This window comes from Puntigrus tetrazona, chromosome 8 (genome assembly GCF_018831695.1).
Source record: "Puntigrus tetrazona isolate hp1 chromosome 8, ASM1883169v1, whole genome shotgun sequence".
NCBI classification, from domain to species: Eukaryota; Metazoa; Chordata; class Actinopteri; order Cypriniformes; family Cyprinidae; genus Puntigrus; species Puntigrus tetrazona.
In genome coordinates, this window is record NC_056706.1 from 24,237,770 (window position 1) to 24,254,019 (window position 16,250).

The window sequence follows — 16,250 nt, forward strand, 5'->3', positions numbered from 1 at the left end:
TTTGAGGCCATCATACTTTATACAAATGTAAATGACTAAGTTGTTTTCTTTATTTTTTATAGCTCAATTAATCCAACCACATATTCACTATCACTTAATAACATTCAACAACAAAATAAAAAAAATACAGAGGGCAACACACAGAGTCATGGACAAGGTAAACAATTAAAAGATCTGCTTTTAACCTTTTTGAACATTTGAAAGTGACTTCATTGACCTTACAGAAAAAGGGAAATCATTACAAAGTTTGAGTCTGACACTCTTTTGTTTGCATTTAGTTCTTACAAAGAAAAATAGTTCAAGCTGGGCAGCTGTGAGTGTGATTTTACTGGTGCTTAGTATTTAAAATATTCCCAACATGATTAAATATTCTCAGCGTAACAGACTTTTTATACGAACACATGGCACACAGACAAAGGGATTGTATCATTTTAGTTTGAGAGAGTTCAGGTGCGCTGACCACAAACACACACAACATCATCAGCGTTCTGTCTGCCATTCAGCTCCACAGAGGAATGAATCTGTCATTTATACTGACACACATACCGCTCGCATATAGACAGAATACACAGAATGCAATAGCTCCGCAAAAATAGAAAGCTTGGGTTTGTTTGTGTGTGAGAGGAAAGAGTGGGTAGCGTCTGGAATGGAATGAAGAGAAGGGGGCTGGAGCACAGCCAGGGTTTCATATGGATGAGAGTCTGACATACAAGAGAGATTAGAGAGAGAAATAAAAAGAGCTCTGTTGTCACGTGAGTGCTGGCTGGGTTCTCATGAGAACTAAAACCACGTGCCAAAATGAACACACCTGCCCCTTGTGGTGAACCTATTAAACGCAGAAATCATTTTTCCCCACTTATATGATGAATACTAATTTATGTTATATATCTTTGTTTAAAATATGAAAAATCTGGGAGGAAAAAATAAATAAAACACAAAACATAAAACGTGTTTTTAGATTGTTTTTGTAACTCTAATAAGTGAATGAAAAGATAAACATTTTCAACACATTCCTGTTCATAAAACATAGCGAAACATTATTTCAGTGTTAAAGTACGTGTACAGTTAACAACCTGAGCTACGATAAAACACAAGTTCTACCCAAAAAGCAGAAGCCATCTGCTTCAGGAGCTCACAGAGCAATGACAGCTGTGTGTGTCACAGGAGATGAGCGCTTCAGGTCTCAAATATAGGACAGCGCTGTAACATGGCGAAAGTGCTGACCCACTCTGACCCCGAGTACTGCCAGAGAGCTAACAGACAAACACACTGCATGAGTGATTCATACAGCTTTGTATGACAACATGAGCTTGTCCCAAGAGTTTGATTGAAATATCAGGAAGCACTGAAACGGCAGGGATTTTTTTCTTTGCAGATTTTTATTAAAAGGAAGTGACTGCGTATCTTTAAACACATGCAGCAACAGCTTTGATCAAATAGTGCCTTGTACAGAGAGCTGCAAAATAGCAGGCACTGGCTATATTTACATTGACTGCAATGGTATGAACAAGACCTAATATTCTCTAAATAATTTCGTACATTTGAAATGGTTAATTAATGAATGTTGTCTTTGCATTGTTTATATCCATCTCTCAGTTTTAAAGTAGTAAATAGTCTTGCAGTCCATGTAAACAGGTCCTCTAGTCTAGTGGTCCCAAAGTTTGAATTGCACTGTTACATAAACATAAGCAATCCAATCATGCTTCATGCAGTCCTGACTCCTGAAACCCAGAAGTGCCATCTCATCTAGCCTGGTTCAGCATTCAGTCAAGGAGAAGCGTGAACACATCGACAGTATGCAGTGATTCAAGCCAAAGATTAATATTATCCGTTCAACAGCTCGCTGTTCAGACATCTTTACTGGAAAGAGAGATGTGATCTATCTGAAGCAATGCAGTCAACCACAGCATTTACCGCAAACTACGCAATCAAAAAACAAACAAAAAAAACACAGCATCTCTGAGTCAGTACAGTCCAAACGCAATCCTTCCAGGGCTCAACAAAAAGGACCGTCTGAACAGTGTGAGATAGCCTCAAGTCTTCATTTAAAAATCAATTCATATTTCTATATCTGTTTTTCTATGATGTATTGAACATTGTTGTTTAATTCTGATCATTTAAATGCATTATCAGGTTGGCAAACGTAGATGACAGCGAGTCTTTTTGTTTTTACAGACAAAATGTGTCATTCATTATATCTGGTTTCCATTATCATTCCATTACATTCATTCAAATTTTTTTTTTGCAAGGCTTTAAAGGGGGTCATGAGTTGCCTTTGTTTTATTTATATAATTCAGAAGCAATAGGCTATGTTCTGTCTTGTTTTGACCCCTTTGAATAGGTATGGCAGATTGTACACTTGAAGTAAATGCTCACTGCTATGACTGGCTAACAGTTGTGTGTGTTTGACAGCTTACTTTCTTCACAGATGGACACTGCAATGATTTAGGTTAAATGCATAATTACTCAGTAAATATTAAACAATCTGTAGACAGACAAACAGACAATAGTGACCATGTGATAAAACAGTTACTCACACTTGTATGTTGCAACATTACTGAGACAGTGTTCATCCACACTATTACGACACAAAGTCAAATATTACACAACCTGTTTTTTTTTTTTAAAAAATTGGTTTTAATATAAACCATTTTTAGACTAACAAGAAAGTTTTGAGTTCTGAAACTTACAGGACGTTTTTAATAATACAATGATTTAATAATACAATTTTGATTCCTCAGTTAACCAATAAAAACACTTAATTTAGTTTTTAGCTAATATAGTTAATTAAAAACTTTTGTAAAAGTAAAAATAGACCATTTTATGGTGTGGCCAGGGAAAATCAAATGACATGGCCAGTGTAAATTTGCTCTCCTGACTGGACCGGAAGAAGAAAATTCTTATTGCTGAGCCCTGTGATTTTCTGCAAACACTCTGAACTACACACCAACCCTGCAAACATGATGCAAAGCCTCCGTAAGAAGACCAGTCACCTTACCAGACTGATAACAGTGTGTTAGCGGGGCTGTGGAGCCATTGTCTAAAAGCACAGACATTTTCCATTCAAAACTTTTATGCAGCAACTCAATTAACACAATTAGTTCTAAGCAGAGAGAAAACATGGATCCAGGCGAACATTTCTATACTGTTTAAATTACAAAGTAACAACTTAAACCATATGATTAGATGTCAAAAAGGCAAATGAGTGTCAAAGTGACCTTTGTTGGAAACTTCAGATAAATGTTTGTTGAAGACCTGAAGGACGGATGTGATGTGTTGAATATTGTCAAATCATTGTGCCAGTTTATTATATGGACAATCAATTTACAAGCCCAAATAAAATGTTGGCTAATCAGTGTGGCAATGATCAATTTAATCTTAAAACCTCAAATTCACCAGAATTTTCCCCGCCTTACCGGACTGATCGTTCATCATTCGGATGGCTTTGGCCTTGGCCAGCTCCAGCGCTGTGACCCATCTCTGCCTCTCCACCTCTGTGCTGGCTTTCAGATGGTAAGTGCGCCCCCCACTGCTCAGAACAATATTGCAGGCGTCTTCGGTGTCGATGTGAGCTGTGGCCAGGTTGATGGTGCCGCGGCACGTATGGGCCATCTCTGCCTGCGTCCTATCAAGAGCGACGAAGTCGGAAGGATCAACCAAAACATGGAGAGCAGGGAGGTGTTAGAAAGAGACAGGGAACAATGAGGAGAAGAAAAGAAAGAAAAAGAAAGTGATTAATACTACTGTTAAACCTTTCATTTAAATGTCCAGTTTGTTAAATGTTGAAGAGAGGTAGCACAAAAGATAGCTGTACTGTGAATTAAACAATACGTAGACTGAATATCACATCCGTCAGATGAAAGTTAAAGAAACACTGAGCACCTATAAGTGTTAACATTACTACACACAGCTGCATACTGAGTGGACAGAGAATAGAAGTTAACATGGCTATTGTGTGTCAGCTGGCCAAACAACAACACTCAAACAAACCAGCCAGTGTCACAGCCAGAGAGACAGGGAACAGAGCGTGATGTAAACCCTGACAGAGAGATCAGGAACAGAACTTACAGTACCCACTATCAAACAGCAAAGAAAACTACTGAGGCCTACACTAGTGAAAAATGTATACATTTAAAATAACTTACAGTACAAATCTATTTAATGACATATCGCTCAAGACTTACAAAAGTACAGCTAATTTAAACTTGACTTGTAGTACTGCTTGTGTAAAATGCACATTTCTTAATATTAAGGCTAAAATGTGTTTTTATTGTTGCTATTGATGAAGACGGTATGATCTTTGATTAATATCAGTTTTTAAATGCAAGATATTTAAAGTGTACCTGAAGTAGGGCTGCACGATTATTACCAAAAATCATAATTGTTGATTATTTATTTGAAATTGTAATTGTAATCATAATTACATTGAATTATAATTATATTCTTAAACAAACAAGAGAAAACGCAGGGCTGTGTTCTCAAAAGCACTGTGCGTTAAGATGACTACAGAAACCACTGGTGGCAATGGTTTTACGATCTACTTTGGTGTACAATGCTTTTGGAAACATGGCCCAGAACAATAAAAGTAAGATTGGCTGTGTTAACCGATCTCTTCTAGCTCTGCTTTCTATAACACATCTTCATAATGATCTCTTTTAGTGACAAACAGATGGATCATTGAAAAAATCAATCAGTCACCAGCGTGCTATTTTAAGATTATTGGCATCCGCAAAAAACAATTTGATCACAGAAATAACTTCATTCTTGTTTTTAATTTAATGAACCAGAGTAAAAGGCTAATATTCAGTACATTTAAACCGACATTTTCTTTAATTGTAGTGATCCTGTGATGTTGTTTAGAGTGTGAAATCTGAAAAGATAGCAATGAGTTTGTCGGGCCATTCTAATGAGCTCTAATTTAGCCAAGCCTTGAGTAGAGGCCTAACAAAGACCTAAATCCTCACAAAACAGCCCAAGAAACACAGGAAATAAAGAAAGATTCCTCGCTCAGCTGCTTATGAAACTCTGATTCAAACTCAACTGTGTCACGCTACTGAGGCTTTGGTAACTCAGAAAGAGAAAATGAAAAACAGGTTCAGTGAAAGTGTAAAAAGTGAGGGCAGTAAAAGCCATGAAGGGGAATAGAGGAGGAGTCAAAAAGTGGGGAGACACCCAGAGAGCCAGGACCCTGTCTCTGTGTTACTGCTCTGGTTATCTGTTGCACATCTCTAATGGAATGTCAAAGCTCTGACCTCTCAGAGAAACTGTGAGACACATTCCACTAATTCAGAGCAGGTCAGACATTTCTGACACAGATATATACTGTGTTTGTGGAAATAAATGTGTCTGTATTTTATGTATATATAATGTATATATAACTAATTATTCATATAAACCAGTTATTTATAGTGTATCAAAACATGATCCATTTTTTTCTACTCAAAACAAATTCGCCCATGGCAAAATCTAAAGATTTCATTGGTCATGTCAATCAAAGTGCTAATTGCCTATACAACGCTGAAACAAATACTCACCCCTGACCTTAACCTTAGTGTTTGGTAGCACATCCTGATAGATAGCATTACTGTTTGTCATGAGATCCATCCTTCTGAACTCTGAACTGAATCCATAAATTTTGAACTTTTCTAGACAGGTGGCTGCTCGAGTTGACCAATGAAATTGGCTGTGAAGTGGGATTTGAGTTTAACTGGTTTGAAAGAAAATACAAATCGCAAACATTATCAGCGTAGTCCAATTAAAGGACAAATGACCCTTTTTAAGGAAAAACTCAAAAAGACTGATGAGTTATCTTTTAAATCTGTCTGATTGATTTATCACTAATTGTGCCTGACTGAATTAGTATGGTTACTGAATTAACATGTGACTCATTTGAACTCATTACAGTCGGTGAAATCAAGCTTGAAATAAAGTTAGTTTTGTGTACTTAAGATTTGTGAAATTTAAATTTGTATAATTACTTACCAGTTGTTCAAAAGACTGCAAAAACGGTTAATTGTGTGTTAAATTATTGTCTTTGCACAAAACCATCATTTAAACCAAGTTTAAAAACCACAAACTTTAAGGCCTATGATGTTCATGGTAATCCCAATAAATGCTAAGAACATTTCTGTATGTTAGCACCTAGCAAGTTTTTCAATTTTGAATAATAATTTCAGTAATGTTGCCTACTTTGAAACTGAACAATTGGTGTGAGAAATATATATTAAAAATATAATATTTTTAAAATATATCAGCGTAATAGGAAATCTCAATCAGAAAAAAACAATTATCTCCTTCCACATTCAAAACACTATTCTCTATCACACTAGCCTCACTCTTGTGTGTGTGTCCAACGACTGTTGGCTACATTTATCAGGCCTTCTGGGAACTGATGGTCTGACAGTCAAGCAAACCGAGTAATTGGCTGAATCCAAACTCAGGTGACCGAGTCACCAGGGGAGGGATAGATGCACATTCAGCTCAGAGACCAACCCTCAATTACTATATTCACTCCATCACACAAAAGATTAAAAAACTCTCTAGAGCTTAGATCGCACACTCAAAACATAGCAAAGCAAAAGCAGACAGGAGAAAGAGAGAGAAAGTTAGGGGGGAGGAGGCGTGGAGGGGTAAAAGCAAAGATCTTAAATTAGCTTCACCCACCCTGCAGGGACAGAATGGACGCAAATGGCTGTAAGTGGGTCAGAACTGAGAACATGAAGCCAGGGTAAGGAACTACCATGCAGAGCAAAAGAAGAGAGAGAGAAAGAGATATGTCATTAAAACCTGCAGAGAGAGAGAGGCAGACTGAGAAAAGGGTAAGGGAAAGTGAGGAGAAAAAGAAATATCAAAGAGATATATTCAGATTTTTTTCAAAAAGAATACATTCATAAAAGCAGAGGGAAAGAAAAGGGGTTGATATCGATGAGTCTACGAAATTCAGTTATCCTCAGATGTTTTCAATCATGATTTCAGTTAAATATATAAATTATATATATTTAAAAATCTCATTTTAAATGGCTTACAGGACTTTTTTAAATGGTTTCTTGTCAGTTAGCAAGGCTGCTGTTAAAACTACAATACTGTGAAGGTTTTTCTATTTTAATATATTTTAAAATGTACTTTATATCTAAAATGTTACTACAGGCTTCACTGTCACATGAACTTGAAGAAATCATTGTAACACACTGATTTGCTGCTCAGGAAACACTTATTATTTTATTATCAATATTAAAAGGGCTCAATGTTGAAAACAGCCATTCTGTAAACATCATTTATTTGAAACACAACAATCTTTTGTAACTTTATAAATGCTGCCCCTTGTGATCAATTTAATGCATATTTGCGGAATAAAATTATACCTTTTAAAATTATTTCCAAAACAGCAGCAACTCTTTCCTTTCTGTAGTTTGGCTTGTTCGAGTGTCATATTATGACATATTAGCACTATCACTTAAGGTCATTAAGAAAAGGTAATTATTTTTATTTCTATAGTCTGTTATCCCTCTATTTACATTTTTGTACTTTTTTTCAGTTGCAACAGCACTGCAACACACTCCTGATCTTAAACTATCCCCTGAGACTATCAACAGAGGGTTTTGCTCTGCAGTGGCCAAAACCCATATTATTACATGCAAGAGAAACACACACTCAGCAATGAGTGATGAAATTTACTGTATTTAGAGTCCATAAATAATTACAGGAAATGTGCAGAGTGTCAGTGAAAACATTATGCAAACAGTCACATTCCAAAACACCCTTCTCTCCGTTAACCTCCCATAAACCCTTGAGGGACACACTCCTCTCGGATCATGTGACCACATTCTTCCCAGTAGAATGGAACGTTATCACTCACATTGCAAAAGAAGGTCAAGCATTGTCTGGAAGCGAATGATTTAGAGATGCCCTGAAAACAGAACATTTGGCTAATTGTGATAATACTGATTATTATGTAATATGCAATATGATAGGCAATTTGATTACTGTTTAATTTTCATCTCATGGCCTAAGTCAGAATAATAATTTTGTTTTGCTTGTTTTACAATTGGGAATGTAATGAAAATTCGCCTTGGCTAAAGGCATCTTAATGTCTTATTCAGATCAACTCAATCTTCCAACGAAATGTCAGACTTGTCCCTGGTGATATATGCCCGACTTTTCTAATTATTTAGTCCACTTAAACACAGCTGCTTTGGCTGTATGTCATAATATGGTCATTTTCTTTTACTATTTCACTAATGGATTCTTCATGAACTAACTAGAAATGAACTAGAAATGAAATATGCATAAAAGGAAGCAGTGAGAGTGAAAGTGTTTAAGAAGGAAAACACAAGAGGGGAAGATATGTGACTCATCACAAGCAGGAGAAGGAGGAGGGGGAGGTGCTGTGACCGAGTGCAATTTGCGCAGGCCATTACACTTTTACGTGTTTTAGCACTGCAGATGACAGGATTGTGTGTGTGGTGATGGAGGTGGGGGTTCTACTTCTCTCAGTAAAACTAACACATCAGCAGAACACGTCTGAGGCATGTTCTTTAGGAAGCCTCTGCATTTCCTTCAGCTCCCCGTAACAGCACTACAGGGAGCTGAGTTCTTCAGAAGTGCACATAAAGAAGAGTGATTGATTAATGTGTCTCTTAGTAATAAAGCGCAAGTCTACATGACGGCAAGATCAGTTCGATCCAGCCCAGAGAGATGAAGAGGTGTGCATGTGAGCAACATCATCTCAACCCAAGGGCCATCGACTCAGTGTGTCAGAAACAGCCTCGCTGGATGCTCGAATGACTCACACGCACATCAGCTCAGTGATCTTCGCTAAAAGCCATGGAAGGAAAAGTACAGGAAGGAAAGGCAAAACAGACTGAATGCATTGTGAATTCGCGATGCACCAAATGATCTTAATTGAATTGACAATTGAAAATAACTTTGCTGTTATAATGTAATAAATGAGTTTTGAAATAGCATTACTGAAATAACATAGCTGTTTCACTTCAGTTAAAGAACAAATATAAAGTAGCAACTGACCAGCTCAAGGAAAAAAGCATGAGCCTTTTTACAGGAGTAGAAATTCTCCTCTGTATTGGGCATATTACAGCAGGGATTTTTCTCCCAGTACTTTCTCTTCCCCACTCAGATTACTATACCAATCTGCTTCTTCACTAATTGAACCGCAGGAAATGATATGAAGTCTGATAACGCATTAAAAAAGAAAACTGGCCAAAACCAACAATTCTGAACATACTGGGGAGAAAACATACAAAAAAATACAAGCAGGTTTTGTTTGGAAAATATGATTAAAAAAACAATAATGCTTTAATTTGGTTTCATCAAGAATTGATTCATCAAAGAATTCTGAAAAAACAATAATAATGTTTTGTTTCTTGAGCACTAAATTAAAATGTTTTGTGAAGAATCATGTGACACTAAAAATACAGCAATTGCTGCTGAAAATTTTAAATTGTTGAGTCAACTAAAGTATTTCAAGTTGTTTTTTACAGTGTATTAGAGGTAATGAAAAGTTCTGGTTTTAGGTTGACATGCATGCAAGGTCAAAAAACACTTCCATTGTATTAAAATATTTACTTTTACCTTATTTGCTCAAGGACTCAAACCTTATTTGCTCAAACAGTTCACTCAGTAATTCATTTTCTTAAAACCCTCCATTGCGTGAGATTAATCTGTGGCAATTGGTCCAATTGATCGATTTCATTTTCATTTAATCACACCTGTAATGATTAAGCAGCGTTTGTGAGTGCAGTGATGCTTTGTGTGCAGCGTTATTGAGGAAACAGCTATTTTATGCTCCAAAAGTGGCATTTCCATTTAGACCAAGCAGAAAAGAGCAATAAATACGCTAATGTTTCATGTTGACCTCTACATAAAACAGCTTGAGATTTGTTTTAAAAATGGAGTTGACTGTTTCTTTTGAGAGAAAGAGTTTTCATTCACTTAGAGCTGTGTTGCATGCTGCATGAAAGGTAATTTTATATTTATATAATGACTGCATGGGGATGGTTAGACTGATATCAGCTGAAAATAAGAAAATGCTGATACAGAAGCCACCTAGAGAGTGTGAGTCAGCTGCTCTCTGCTTTTTAAAGCGCTGTGAGATGTTGTAATTGTGCATATTTAGCAGCATAAAGCAGATTTGCGTGAAAGACTGGTACAAATCTTTCCATTCACTTGACTCACTCAAATATATTGACCACTAATGCACTAATAAAAATGTAAGCATAAAATATTCACTCTAAGTACATCTCCTGTATTTAAACAGTAATGATGTGTAGCGCACTTCCTTAGGCAATAAATACAGGTTCACGTCTAAATCACATCCCATGCTATCTCATTCCCCCATGCTGCGTCTAGGAGTTTCTTTAACAACTTAAAGTTTTCTTTCTTTAACAACACAAAGGAAGACATTTTCTTTCCAAATAAAAATACCACATACAGTCCGCAACAATACAAGCGTGAATAAATGATTTACAGAAATTCAGTTTTCACGTGAGCAACACGTTAAACTAGACTAACAGTTACTTTTCCAGTAATAGCAAGGAATTACAAGAAGCCATTCATAATCTAATGACTGTTATCATACATTGGCTCTAAAAATATTCACACATTTACTGTGGCTCTTTCTGGCTCCCCAACAGTGTATCTGGCAGGTTGATTTGGCAGACATTAGCACGGCACGTTATCCAGACACTCCATTGTATTGGCTACGTGAGCACCGCTGCCAGACCTCTCCGATGACAGAAGATCTAGCTTTACACCACTGCAATCACCTTCCACCATAATAGACTATTAATAGAGAAGAGCGGCAAGAGCCTTGCTTCTTCTCTTTTACAGTCAGCAGAGTGTCGCTTTCCTTCAGATTCTCCAGAGCAGGGTGGAAACCCTGTGGCAGCACACTGTGTTAAGTGTCAAGAGGCCCACAGGGTCTGCCCAGTAGAGATACGGACTGATGGGCATTGCTTCAGTGCTCTTACAAGATCCTTTGCCCTTATTTCATTAGCCGCTCGACTACAGATGTACTCCATGACACTATCACGATGACCCTCGTGACCATCTGTTAACCATTTGTTCTAGATCACAGTTGGTGCACGATACAGTTCTGATAGCACAATGGCTCTCAGATACACTTTTTGAACGTCTGGAAACTCATATCTCTGATTGAGGAACAGCATTCATTCAATTCAGAAATATAACACAGAAGTAGCCAAAAACAAAAACATCCATATTCAAAAATATTAAAATTATTTCCTTCTGTCACCAATTTACATATCGCATACATCATGCATATATTTGTTATTAACTAAGTTAAAGATTAGTGTGTGGTCTATCGTGTTTTAAACTTGTAAGTAGCTCAGAACTAATCGTGAGATTTCCGACTCCACTTGAAAGGCACATAAAGAAAAAAAGCATAATTGGCGACTATTTGCTCTAAATTTACTTGTAATACCATGTATCACGTCCAGCATGAACTTGTTGGAAATAATGTAGACTGGCAATATTTCCAACTTTTTCAGTATGGGTCAGGAAATTAAAAAAGAAAGTGCTGTGACTGATAATCCCAAGGCCAGTCTTTGCAATATTTTCAGAAACTGCAGAATCACCAGCAGTAGAACACTTTATTACAATTCTAATCTTTATAGCTCAAAGAACATATGAAGAGTTTATTTGCAAAACCAGATAATTTTTTGTTAGTTAACACAAAATAACAAAAATAACCCAAACTGCAGTTGACTGAGATCCGCTGGAATGCACAATGAAAAAGACGATTTTTAAAAACGCCTGACTCTTCATACATTTACCTTTTGCTGTATGCATATCGCCATCCTATTCACATAATGTGCAATCACTTATACATTTCAATGGGCAATCTTTCTGCTTGACTAAATAATTGAAGGCTCTTCTTATGGGACAGACCTGGATGTGGTAATGAAGCAATTAAAACCCAGCAGTAATTAGGATTTTTTTTTTGTGACAGTTACCTCATGTGATCCTTGACATAAGGGGAGAAATGAAACATGATTACCATTGCTGGCTTGAGGGCCTCTTGAACAACAGGTGTTACTGGCCAAACTCACAGGTGACACATGTGAAGGTGGTTTAAATTTTAAAAAGATACTGTATCACTGCATACATAAGCTTCACATCAGATATCTCAGCCTGTCATTCGAGATACTGTCACAAAAACAACAACAACACAATAACAAGAGTAGTTTTGCTGTATAAAGCCACATTCATATATAGAAAGAAAAAATAGTATACTTTTTGTGGATCACACAAACACATATATAGATTAATTAATCAGTAACAAAAAATAATATAGAAACACTTTCTTTTCATGTTATTTTAAGGGAAGCTGGTTACCATGGTAATTGTTTGTAAGAGATATTTAAACCGTTGAGCGTTACGCTGGCTAAAGCTAACTCTGGCTAACACATCTGTAGCTGGCCAGAGGCTGAATATGGACCTAAATAAATTATTGTCGGCTGAGTTCGCCATAAAGACAAGCCATGCCATATATATGATGAAACCTAAAGTTGTAAGACACGCCCACATATACAAGCAAAAGTAGGTTGTCGGATATTAAAGTGCAAAGACTCTCATGAGCGTCACACAGCACCGCTAAACGAGAGTAACGTTATCACTTGACGTTAGCATGAGCGCTAGCTGACGCGGTAATAAAAACAGCGTACTGTTGTCATTTAATAAAAGAGACAGCCTCGTAATGATGTTTAAGGGCCTAGTTTAAAAAGAAACAAACGGTGGTAAAGTGGGGAGGGTTTTGAGAGGCGGACTAGCATCTGTCCACACAAGAGACGCGCTCATGAAGTGCAATGAGTGTCCGCGTGTGTGTTTGACAGCTCTCATGACCTGCTTTGACATGACAGACCCCTACACTAGTCTACCGCACAAAAGCATACCAACATAGCCCAGTAACGTTATAGCCTAAATACACGCATATATTGCATACTAAATGAATGACATGGACACATGTGCATATGGAAGGCGCATTATTTACCTGTAATAGGACAGCAGTCCGTTGCTGAGCACGAACCATCTGCGCTGGTAACCTTTGATGTAGTTAGTCCATTTAAAGAGCCAGCCTTTGTAGGTGTCCGAGCCCGGGGCCGGTGTCCCGCTCGCTGGCGTGGACGCGGCACTCTTGCCCTGCTCGCTCATGCTCACGCTCCTCCTGCCCCGGTCCACTGCCGCAGACTGATGATGCCGCCGCCGCCGCCGCCGCTGCTGTTTGCAGGATAAGCACGGAACTGCGGTGAGAAAGGACACGATCCTGCCGGGGCCGCTGCAGGGAGCGGCCACTCTCCCCATAAAACTCACCGCCGATGCTCTGAGATGGACGGGCTACCAGAGGAGGAGGAGGAGGGTCTGGGGCAGGGAGAGAGACACGGCGCACTCCCCCTCTTTCTCTCCCCGACGGCAGAGAGAAGAAGCGCGTTGGAGAGCAGGAGCGACGACCACTGGCGCGAGAGGAGAGCGAAATCACCCGCGCACTACACACGCTCAAATTTGTCATCACATTTTAATCTACATTATTCACGCGAATAACAAACATATTAGTGATATTACCGAACGATAGAAAACACGCGCTCGATAATAAAGGGTATTTAAAATGCGTACTATTACAGGCGCTTCTTCGTGATATACACAATTCTAGTATTTATTTTATGTATTGCTATGTGAGTTTACGTTAAACAATATTCACGATGCGTTTCAGGCCTTTTTGTAAAATTCTTGTCAGAAGAAATACTATGAAACTAAACCCATTGAACACATTGTAAACATTAAAAATGTATTGGCACGGCGCGAGATAAAGTTCAAATGACTTCAATGGTCTCTTTGTCGCGTCATTACCTTTATTTATTACAGCCTTCCTCACGTTAATCCATATTACCTGTTCTTGCTGTATGGTTTAGTAAACCCAATTAAGCTGATAGGGGGAGCATCCATTTAGGACTGGTTGTAGCAGCGTGGACGGTTGAGGACAGGGTTGCCAGGTTTTAACAGCAAACCGCGACCAATTGCTACTCAATACTAGCCCAATCTCTTTTCAGGGGGAATTATCGGGAAAATTCGCATTCGTAATCAAAGTGTTATTGTTACAATAAAATAATTAATATTTAGGCTATATCCTAGTAGGCTAATCACTGACCTGGGTATTTCATTCGCTTTTTTTTTACCAATGTGGCTCTTAAGTGTACGATTAGTTCAATACTACTTTGGTTATTGTTATTTTGTAGTTTACAACAGTCTTGCATTTTTATTAACAGATTTTTTTTAAGGGAAGAAAAAATACTGTTTTCTTTAATAGCTACTGTCATCATTTTTTGTTCTTTGGCGCATTTATTTGCACATAACCGCTTTTCTTTATTGTGTATTGTGATCATTTTGTGATCAGGTATTTCATAGTATAGGGCGGACATGGAGACTGCGGTCATGTGATGTTTTGTGATCGTTCACCAACTGATGGCGCCACAGCGTTTCAAATGTGGCACAAGCGGTCGGTTTGGGATGCCAGAAGCAAATGAAATATTCAACAAAAGAGAGGAATAGCTCAGAAATGTTTTGAAAGTGTTTATTCATTTTTCATTGATGAAACATTACAACTACTAAAAAGAAAGGTTTGTTTTCGTTTTACAAAAAAGCAGGTAGCCCTTTAAAATCTAGAAGAAGAAGAAAAAAAAAACAGACAATCCTACCAAGACAATCCATATTCAGCAAGTCTGAATGTTCAGTCTAAAGCCTTTAACATTACTAGCACAGGACATATTCCACAAGAACATGACATCTGCTACATTGTCTAGTCCTCAGTCCACAACCATAGCACAACACTGTGTGGCATGCAAATGTATGAGCCCCTCTCTGCTGTTTTATAACACTAGCCTGACTTTTTCTTTATCACTTACATTTAAACTACATGCTAAGCTTATTTCGCACTAACATCGTTACAAAACACAAATGCTCAAGTACTGTTACGAAGATATGTTTGTACTCACTCATGTAGGTACATCAGTGCAATTTACCCCTGAATGATTTTGGTTTTGCCAATTAAAGCATGCAGCTCCATTAAACAGAAAACTGATACTTTATGATTTAAAAAAGTCTGAAGGATGACCCAAGTTGCTAACTTATTTATTTTTCCCATCTTCTGACGGAAATTCTTAGCTCTTTTGAGTCATGTAAGATGTGTACAAGTGCATAGATGGCTGTCAGAGTTGCATTTGTGAGGAAGGATGTAGATTTTTCTTCTGTGCACACTCTGAGAATATTATGTCTTATGACCTTTTTCTGTCAAGGGGTTGGGTGCGTGGTGTCTAGGACCATACATTTTTCTCTGTCTAACGAATTTGCACCTCTGTGCCAATGCTCCACAGTTTATTACCTCAGACCAGAGTATGTGACACAATAGGTGTAGCAGTGCGACAGCTCTAGCTGTGAATCAAGACTTCTGCACAGCCAGCCAATCAATCATGTTTACTATCAGTACATCTACAGGATTAGTTCATCTAAAGCTTGGGCCAAACATCTACCTGTTCTCTATGTTAAAAGAGGAAAAACAGTAGACCCAGATCAACCCAAATCTCACTGCAGACACTAAAGCACTTTAACTTTAATGTATTCAGAAATACTCCAGAGAGGATCTGGATTGCGCTGTCATCTACTACTATACAGACTGCAGTCCACTGCAGTAAAGGATGTAAGCCTCCTCTGCATCCTGGTTCAGCAGAAATCTTCAGTTTTGGAGAAGCCCCAGAGGACCTGTTGGCTTTATCATCACTTCTCACAGCTTCTAGAGTGCCAGTGATTGTACATGCTTGCTGAAATCTGCACAACACCTCACTATCCTGCTAGAGGAAGACATTATTTTTGTGCCTCATTTCTTCAGTGATCTATATTTAAGGAGGTAGGATGTTTGCCATTTACTTTTATTTGGCAGGGCATATGGTGAAAAAATTGCAATGCCGTGGATATGCCTATCTAAGCAAATGTGCTAAGAAGTTTGAAATGAAATAAGTCAGCGTGATTTAACGAAGTCCAAGATAACAGCTAAGGATCTCCAGGTACCTCTTGGCCATGTTCATACATGGAAAGTCATCAGTAAGAATGCTGGTGCATATTTTAAGGATAATCTCCTACATTTCTTAAGTCAGTCGCACAGTGGACAAGAAGTGCAGTGCCGTGTTGCGTCCAGTACAATTAGAATAGGTACATACTTCTATTCA

At 37.9% G+C, this 16,250-nt stretch overlaps 1 pseudogene; it reads right to left on the reverse strand.

The window, feature by feature from the left end:
• LOC122350045 overlaps nucleotides 1-13,477 on the reverse strand; it is a 46,260-nt pseudogene extending 32,783 nt beyond the window's left edge.
• Between the last annotated feature and the right edge of the window lie 2,773 nt (nucleotides 13,478-16,250).